We start from the raw sequence: 9558 nt of genomic DNA on the forward strand, positions 1-9558 counted from the left end.
CTCCACAGCGGTAGCGGTTGCATTAATAGAATCAGTTGTATTTGTTACCGGGGCGGCTGATGTTGAGATTGATGGAGGTTGAGTCACAGCTGATGTATTCGCTGCTGTTGTGTCTGAGGGCGCTGTTATTGGTGATGTCTCCACAGCGGTAGCGGTTGCATTAATAGAATCAGTTGTATTTGTTATCGGGGCGGCTGATGTTGAGAATGATGGAGCTTGAGTCACAGCTGATGTATTTGCTGCTGTTGTGTCTGAGGGCGCTGTTATTGGTGATGTCTCCACAGTGGTAGCGGTTGCATTAATAGAATCAGTTGTATTTGTTACCGGGGCGGCTGATGTTGAGAATGATGGAGGTTGAGTAATTGCAGCGAATGATGCATTTATTGGTGCAGTCGCGGCCGATACACCTTCTGATGTGAAGAATACTGTAGAATTACTCGTTGTGTTTGAGGTGGTTGATCTTGGTGGACTTGCTGTCTGTGGTGACTGTGTTGAATTAGCAGTCCATGGCGTGGTTGAATTTGTCGTTGCCACTGTGAGAATAATTCAATAGTTTACAATTAATCAATAATTCTTGTGACTTAAACAACCTTTCAATGTACCTTGCAGTAAAACAAGAACAATACGCATTATTTACTTAGAAAAGCCTGAGTATTAAGACGATTTTTCATAAGGATCCTTACTGATCGATATTATCAGGAAACTAGAATGCGCCCAAGATAAACAACACATTTCACACTGGGTGATACTCAGTATTGTCATCCTTTGGCAACCTTGCAGCATTATGCCTAAAACACATGCCAAGCCTTCGTAGTCACCCACAAGGGTTATATTTGTTTAACTTATAAGGCCTCCTGGAATTGGGAATATTTAGGATTATTTGGTCACAGGCCAATGTACTTCTATCATCAGTTACACAATGTACGTTCATATATGCTGATGGAAAAACTGTATGTCCCGTATATAATGTACTGTACAAATACACAAATGCTGTCTATCTACCTGTAAATCATAGAGTTTCTGTTTTTGAACATATGCAATGCCTACGTGTTAAACGTAGGCGTTGTATATGTTAAACTGACAAATGCACCATGATTCTAATATCACCATTAAGGGACAGAAATTTGACATTTTATTATTGACACATGACCTGAGCACGCTAATGACCTTGTAAAATGTAATCACAGGCCTTAAACCGACATATTTTAAGGTGCTATATTACCAAGCGTTATTTTTACCAAGAATGACACTGGACTTTGAAACACTTTTCACACTTAACACCAAAGATAATTTCCCTCAGAAGTTACTTAATGTCCAGCAGGGGGTCAGCAATCAAAATAACAAGAAGAGCCATTTTTTCTAAATCGGTAAAAAAACTCAATATTACAAGAGCCACACAATGCACATGAATACGAGACGGTGATCCTTAATAAATAACGTCACGAAGCAGTCCCTTAAAGAGCTGCATGCGGCTCCTGAGCCGCAGGTTGCTGGCCCTTAATGTACAGTCTTGCACCAATAACACAGTTCCCATCATTTAAATATTTACAGTACCATATATGAGAAAATAGTGATGTGGGCAGATATTCTATTCAGTGGCATCAGAATTTCTAATTGTACATTTGACTGAAAGTCCGATCAAATTTCCAAAATATCCCTCAATTTTAATGGTACATTTTCTCTATTATTTGCTCTGTAATGCAGCCTACACAAGGGTAGGGAGATAGACTCACGTGAGCATGTTGCATTTCCATCACCTGCAGAGGGGGAGAAGAAGATAGCACCATTAAGCACCGTCATAACTTAATCGTAGAAAAATATACTTTAATTAAAACAAATGTTCAGCAAACATATATAAAATATTGAAAGGGCATAATAATTATTTCAAAATGCTGAATTAAAATACATTGTTATATCACTATTTACAGGAAATCCAATGAGGCTAATATCAGATGGCCATGTATAGACTCATCATAAAGGTCTCATCCCTCTCAACCTCCACACCCGCAATGAGGTTGGTGATACAAATCTATATTTAGGAGAGTCCCAGGTGTTCACCGACATGTCAACTGTGACGTTTATTAAAAAAAAACCTATGTCAGGAATAGACTCGTCCTACGTAGTTTTTTTTCACGATTCTTTTGCAGTAAAGCTCTGAAGTTACACAGCGCAACTACGAAAACCCACACAGTAGTAGTTATCTACATGGTACATGTAGATAACTACTACTGTGTGGGTTTTCGTAGTTTGTAAATGTATACAAAAATCTTGTTTTCAATATTGTGTGGCCAGAAATAAGAACACAGATTGGCTTGAAACAAATCCCACTGTTATGGATACCCTGTACAACGCAGGATGGCAATGGAGCATTTACTTGTGTCCCGTTGATATCCTGGAGTGCAGGGACAGCGGTATGACCCCACTGTGTTCTCACAAACCGTTCCCAAGCCACACACAGCTGGGACTCTCCCACACTCGTCGATGTCCTCGCACACAGTAGCATTACCTAAGGGAAATCATTTCACGTAACGTTTTACATATACGCAGTGTAGATGATAAAAATGTTTTATTTTGTATTGAGTTTACACTACTTTTGCATGCTTTTTTGGTTCGTTTAACTTCCTATATCGATTAAAATGTTGCTCTATTGGTCTCTTATTTGAAAAAAAATAGTACTTTAATGTTCTATATTCTGAGCAGCGGAACCTTTATCCTGCACATGATTACGTGAAAACATTTCATAAACTGAAACATTCATGCCAAAATGCTGCTTTCTATTGCCCCATATGTGTGGGTTTTATTTGGTCACTTCAATTTTAAAGTATATACTATAATAAGTTACTTCGCCATGATATTCCAAAGCAAATCCCTCCTAAAAAAAGCCTGTTGACCATTGAGTACAAAAATATCGGAGAAAAACTGCTTTCCCCCCAATATAAGTTTAGAGGAGATAACATGTATCCCTTTACAGCTCTTAGCCATTATACTGTTACGTGAAAGGTTACCTTGAACTGTAGCATGATCCTACATTACCTTGGCATGAATACCAAAACAATCGTGCAACATCTCATAGAGGAAATCCGGACGCTTCAACTTACTTTGGAAACCAGCATCACACTTGCATTGGTAGGAGCCTGCCGTGTTCTCGCAGGTTGAATTGGCACTGCAGTTGTTGTTGGGGAGCAGACACTCATCCACATCCAGGCAGTGAGTGCCATTGCCTGCGTATCCCACAAGACACGGGCAATTGTATGAACCCACCATGTTGACACAGTAGGCTCCATTCCCACAGGCCGCACTGCCAGATGTTTTAATATTAGATACGTATTTCACCACTAGAACCCAAAAAACTACATTTTCTTAATTTGTATCATTGAAAAAAATACTGCATAGCCTGGGCGGGAACAGTGCTGGGCTGATATCTGTATACATTTGAGGCTATAGCAATGGAATGAGAAGTGGACGTGTGGGATATTTTGTTTGTGTAATGTATTTTTATTATTTCATAGCTCGTATGAGTAATGTGTATAATCCCGAGAAACAAATCACTTTGAAAAGATTATGAAGGAAGTCGTATGGATTTTAACTGGAAAATTACATAATATAAGCTCAATATAAATATACACCACACTTACCATCATACCCAGAATTGTACCGTTAGATTGTACTGTGACAATTAATCTTGAGATTATTATTGTATGTATTGATAATTGTATTATTATATTCTTTGGGTCTTTCGGTAAAGTCACGTCTAACTTTTTTTTTTACAAAAAACTACTGTATTATTATGCTTGCCTGGTCAAAAAAGCCTCACGGAGTCACAAGACATATAACTGGAGGGTCCTGATAATTTTTCAGAGTAGGGGGTAATGTTGCTATGTATAATCCCAAATTAGTAATTTGCATGTACATTTTCAGCATTGGGATGTTTGGCCTCTACCAGTTATGTATTTATGTGTTTGTTTTTGCCGTGGAAGAAAACCGCTGAGCCTGGAGGAATCCCCATTCAGAAGAGGAAGAGACACACAAAAAGGCGTACGAGTTGGAAATCACACCAAGGCCTTTCTTGCTGTGGCGTGCAAGTGTTTTGACTGTGCCGCCCTTCCAGCCATGTTATTGTAGGATGAGCCTAGATTACATTGACGCATACCAAAACCATGAAAATCATGCAGAGTAAATTCGAACGATTCAACTTACTTTGGAAACCAGCATCACACTTGCATTGGAAGGAGCCTGCCGTGTTCTCGCAGGTTGAATTGGCACTGCAGTTGTTGTTGGGGAGCAGACACTCATCCACATCCAGGCAGTGAGTGCCATTGCTTATGTATCCCGCAAGACACGGGCAATTGTATGAACCCACCGTGTTGACACAGTAGGCTCCTGGCCCACAGGCCGCACTGCCAAATTTCAGACACTCATCGACATCTGTGCACATCTCTCCAGTTTCTGGTGGGTGGGAGGGAGGGAGATTTGAATAACATGAACAATATTAGATACGTATTTCACCACTGGAACCCAGAAAAACTACATTTTTTTAATTTGTATCATTGAAAAAAATACTACATAGCCTGGGCGGGAACAGTGCTGGGCTGATATCTGTATACATTTGAGGCTATAGAAATGGAATTAGAAGTGGATGTGTGGGATATTTTGTTTGTGTAATGTATTTAAATGTTTTCATAGCTCGTATGAGTAATGTGTATAATCCCGAGAAACAAATCACTTGGAATACATTATGAAGGAAGTCGTATGGATTTTAACTGGAAAATTACATTATATAAGCTCAATATAAATATACACCACACTTACCATCATACCCAGAATTGTACCGTTAGATTGTAGTGTGACAATTCATCTTGAGATTATTATTGTATGTGTAGTGGTGATACGCGCTGGGTGTATACGTCGTGTGCCAGCGCGTATGTACGGGTGTGTGTGTGGTGACGCGCGCTGACGGGGAGGAGCAGGCGTCAGTGCGCGGGTGGGGGTAGTGCTGCTGATTGGCTGTGTGCCGGTGACGCGCTGAGAGGGAGTGATCGGGTGGCAGCGCGGTGTGATTGGTCGGGGAGTGGAAACACGCGCTGGGCGGAACCGGATCGTAGAGATAGCGCGTGGTGATTGGGTAACTGAGGAGCGGTGCCGACGTTGAGGTCCGCATCCGCTCCGTCTCCCGGGAAGAAGAGATATATAAGGTGATGCACAGAGGAGTAGGGGGGCAGAAGTGGAACCATCTAAGAATGAAGACGAAGGTGCAGAGATAGAGCCCGGAGAGGAGAGGAATGGAGAGTAGAGGAGAGTAATGTATAGTGTGTAGCCAGAGAGAGAGAACGGTCTACACGAGCTGAGTAATGTATAGTGTGTAGCCAGAGAGAGAGAACGGTCTACACGAGCTGAGTAATGTATAGTGTGTAGCCAGAGAGAGAGAAAGGTCTACACGAGCCGAGTATGCATACGGTGTAGCCAGAGAGAGAGAAAGGTCTACACGAGCCGAGTATGCATACGGTGTAGCCAGAGAGAGAGATGCAAAGTCTACACGAGGCGAGTGGAGAGTGTAGCAGAGGCGCAGAGTCTACACGAGACGAGAGAAGAGTGTAGCCGAGGCGCGGAGTCTACACGAGGCACAGAGAGCCAGCAGCACAGAATCTAAGAGAGTCAAGAGAAGCGTAGGGTGGAGAGAAGAGGTCACGAGTTGTACCGTTGTATGGTGACCGCATTGTGAAGAAGAGAGGCCACGCGTTGTATCGTTACAAGTCAAGATTTAATAAAAGAAGTGTGTTCCCGTCAAGGAGTTTCCTGCCGTCATTTTCCAATACTTCATCTGGCGTCAGAAGTGAAACGGGCTTCCAAGCATGGAGACAAGGAAGACCCGTAGGACCCACGGGATTGACCGCGAGGAAAACCTGGACGACTCGGGGCCGCTGGTGGCGGGGGGTGAGGAGGAGGACTTGCCCACGCTACAGGATCCATCGACGGCGCCGGCCGAGCGACCGGGGACCGACGCCGGGCTTCGTGAGGCGCACTCCCGACTGGCGGAGCTGCTGCTCGCCGCCGCGTCCATCTTGGCGGAGATCAGCTCGTCGGGAGGAGCGGGGACGGTGGGGGACATTTTACAAGGTCGCCCCGCAGATTCCCGCCAAAACGAATGGGGGATTCCCGCCATTGCGCCTGGGCCTACTTTTGGCGGGAACGGCGAGCGCCACGTGGTGGTGGGTTCCCAAGCGCGCGCATCGACGTCATCAGCGCGCGAGGGGGTCCGCCATTTTACGTCTGCTGCTGGAGCCGCCATCTTACACACCGACGGAGAGGCGGAGAGGAACCACGAGGCGGATGACTTCATTTTTCAGCAGCGCCTGCCCACGTTGTCAGCCTTCAAGGCGGAAGGCAGAGACTGGGGCCAATTTCAGCGAAGGTTTTTGGCGCATCAAGAGATGTCAGCGTGGTCCGATGCTACGGCGCTGCGGGCGTTGCCCGCCATGCTGGACGACGATGCGCTCGCGGCCTTCAGGGCTGCACGGAAGTCGGACCGCTCCACGCTGAAGGATGCGCTGGGTTTGTTGGCCAGGGTCTACGGACCTCCCTCGGCGTGCCGCCATCATTTCTACGCAAGACGGAAAGCGGCCACGGAGACCGCGCTGGCCTATCGCACGGCGTTGCTGGCTCTTGCTGATGCTGCGTTCCCTCGGATGGACGAGGAGGGCCAAGACGCGATGGTTTTGGAGCAGCTGCTTAAGTTGGCGCAGGACCTGGGGGTCCCTATCAACACAGCTGACGAGATTGATATTTCTTCTTTGAGAGTCGCCACGAGTATTCAAGCGCACGAGGCCCTACAACGGAAGCAAGGCGTTGGTTGCAACGCTGCTGTCGTCGCAGCCCCGGGTTTGGTGGTCGCCGAACCCCAAGTCGTCAGCCCACGAGAGGAGGCGTTCGCCACGGGACGACCAGGGGACTGGAGGCCGGGGGCCCGGTCGCCTCTGCGATCGGGCCGAAAGTTGGAGCAACCAAGATCTACTCCGACCCTCGTCACGTGCTATAACTGCGGCCTCCGGGGCCACGTGGCGTCCGGGTGCCGCGCTCCGCGGCAGCGCGCCATGGGAGCTCGGCTGGACGACGACCGAGAGCCCAAGTCATCTCTACAATCCCCGGCAAGTCGCGGCACCTCACACGCTCGGCCTGTTTATTCGGCACACATGGGACGCCGCGTCGCGGCGGAGGAGGGCCGGTTAAGGTTCGGGGATTCGGTTCGGCGAGGGGGGTTCGGCCGGGACCAGGGAGACATTGAATGGGCGGAATTGGGGCATAGAATTGTGGCTGCTTCGGCGGGTTCGTCCGTTGTTACGGGATCTATTAATGGGGTTGAGATTAGGGTGTTAGTGGACACGGGGGCATCGGCAACTATTATATCGGACCTCATTTATAATATTCTTCCAGTCCAATGTCGTCCGCTGCTTCCAGTGGATGTGCCATTTTACGCCGCTAATGGGGGTTCGTTGGGCATTATCGGTCAGGTTAGGGCGTCCATTTGCATTGGAGATATCAAATTGTCGGGACCCGTTTTCGTTTCGTCTTCTTTGGCAGTTCCGTGTCTTTTGGGCACTGATTTTTTGGCTAAAATGCCTATTAAAATTCTTATCGATCAACGATGCATTGAACTGCCATCGGGTCGCCGGATTTCATTTTTGACGGGCCCTACTGACATTCGGACGGCATGCGCTACGATACAAGCGGTGGCGACGCAGACCGTGCAAGTGCCCCCGGGTTCACAGATGTTGATTCCCCTCCGGTTGCGGAAACCATGGGTGAGGGAGGCTTCGGGACAAAGTATGCTTTTGGGTCCTTCTAACAAGGCTGTCGGGGGTCTTGATTTATCGGTGGCTCACACTTTGGTGCGGGCTGACAGGGATCCGTTTGTGATGGTTTTGAACGCGGGGTCGCGACCAGCTGTCATTCCGCAGGGCACCGTGCTGGCTCACGCGGCGCAGGTCCCTGTGGATGATGGGTTGGTTGCGCAGGTGGGCTCGAGCCCCGCGCGAAACGTTGAGCCAAGGGAAGACCTTGAGTGGGTCCATTCGCTATGCGCCGCCTCGGACGATTTGTCGGCGGCGCAGTTGGGTGCGCTGCGCGAGTTGCTCATTGAATTCTCTGATGTATTCAGTAAACATAAGTATGACATTGGGTGCACGGATTTGTTGCACCATCACATTGAAACGGGCGATGCGGCGCCGGTCAGGCTAAATCCCTTCCGACTGAGTCCCGGGGAGAAGGAACATGTTCAGTCGGCTGTTAACGATATGCTAGAAGCCGATATTATTTCGCCCTCCTCTAGCCCGTGGGGAGCGCCTATTGTGCTGGTTAAGAAGCAGGACGGGTCCCTGCGATTTTGCGTTGATTTCCGTCGCCTGAATAAGATCTCTGTGGCTGACGCGTATCCGCTCCCCAGGATGGATGAGTCCCTCGATGCATTGTCTGGTGCGCGATATTTTTCGACTCTTGATTTGTTATCGGGGTTTTGGCAGTTGCCGCTCGACGAAGAGTCGAAACCTAAGACAGCATTTCGGACTCCAGGGGGGCTGTTCCAGTTTAACCGGTTACCCATGGGACTTCACTCCTCTCCAGCGACGTTTCAGCGACTTATGGAGCTGGTTTTGTCGGGCTTGCAGTGGGATACATGCTTGATTTATATGGACGATGTCATTGTTTTCAGTAAAACGTTTGAAGAACACCTCCAGCGATTGAGAGGGGTGTTCTTGCGAATGCGATCGGCTAAGTTGAAATTTAAACCGGCCAAATGTCACCTCCTTCGTAGGTCGGTTAGATACTTGGGTCACATTGTCGATTCTTCGGGGATCTCCACCGATCCCGCGAAGACGGATTGTGTCGGTTCGTGGCCGACACCTACGTCCGTTTCCGACGTGCGTAGTTTCATCGGGTTTGCTTCTTATTATCGGCGGTTCGTTGAGCACTTCGCCACTATTGCAAAACCCTTGCACGCTCTAACGGCGAAGGGAGTGAAGTTCAAATGGGGACCGGAGGAGGAGGCCGCGTTTCGCTCCCTCCGGGACGCCTTGGTGGGTGCCCCACCCTTGTGTTATCCCGATTTTGCCAGTCCCTTTTTGCTGGACACGGATGCTAGCAACACGGGCATTGGGGGGGTGCTATCCCAAGTCGTTGGGGGTGTCGAAAGAGTTGTCGCCTACGGTAGTAGGGTGTTGTCTCCGGCGGAGCAGCGCTACTGCGTCACCCGTCGCGAGCTGCTTGCCATTGTCTTTTTTGTGCAGCAGTTTAGGCCATATCTCTATGGTCGTCACTTTACGGTCCGAACGGACCACGCGGCGCTACAGTATTCATTGAGGGTCGCCCAGCCCTCGGGCCAGTTGTCGCGTTGGTTGGAAGTCCTCCAGGACTATCAGTTTACGACTACGTACCGTAAGGGGTTGCGACACACAAATGCCGATTGTTTGTCGCGGTTGTTGCCTTGTGATGAATGCGCGTGTTTGTCGGGATCGGCGCGCTGTAAACCGACGCTTGCGGGAGAGATGGGGGCACTGGCTGCGACAGCGG

The 9558-nt window shown here is 48.2% G+C and overlaps 1 long non-coding RNA gene across 1 annotated transcript; it reads right to left on the bottom strand.

The window, feature by feature from the left end:
- Positions 1-469: 469 nt before the first annotated feature.
- LOC144942706 (uncharacterized) lies at positions 470-1985 on the bottom strand. Its single transcript, XR_013639407.1, has 3 exons — positions 1927-1985; positions 1734-1757; positions 470-533 (listed from the first exon to the last, which is right to left on the bottom strand). It is a non-coding gene; the product is annotated as an uncharacterized LOC144942706 (long non-coding RNA).
- Positions 1986-9558: the final 7573 nt, after the last annotated feature.

Source organism: Lampetra fluviatilis, chromosome 28 (assembly GCF_964198595.1).
Source record: "Lampetra fluviatilis chromosome 28, kcLamFluv1.1, whole genome shotgun sequence".
NCBI classification, from domain to species: Eukaryota; Metazoa; Chordata; class Hyperoartia; order Petromyzontiformes; family Petromyzontidae; genus Lampetra; species Lampetra fluviatilis.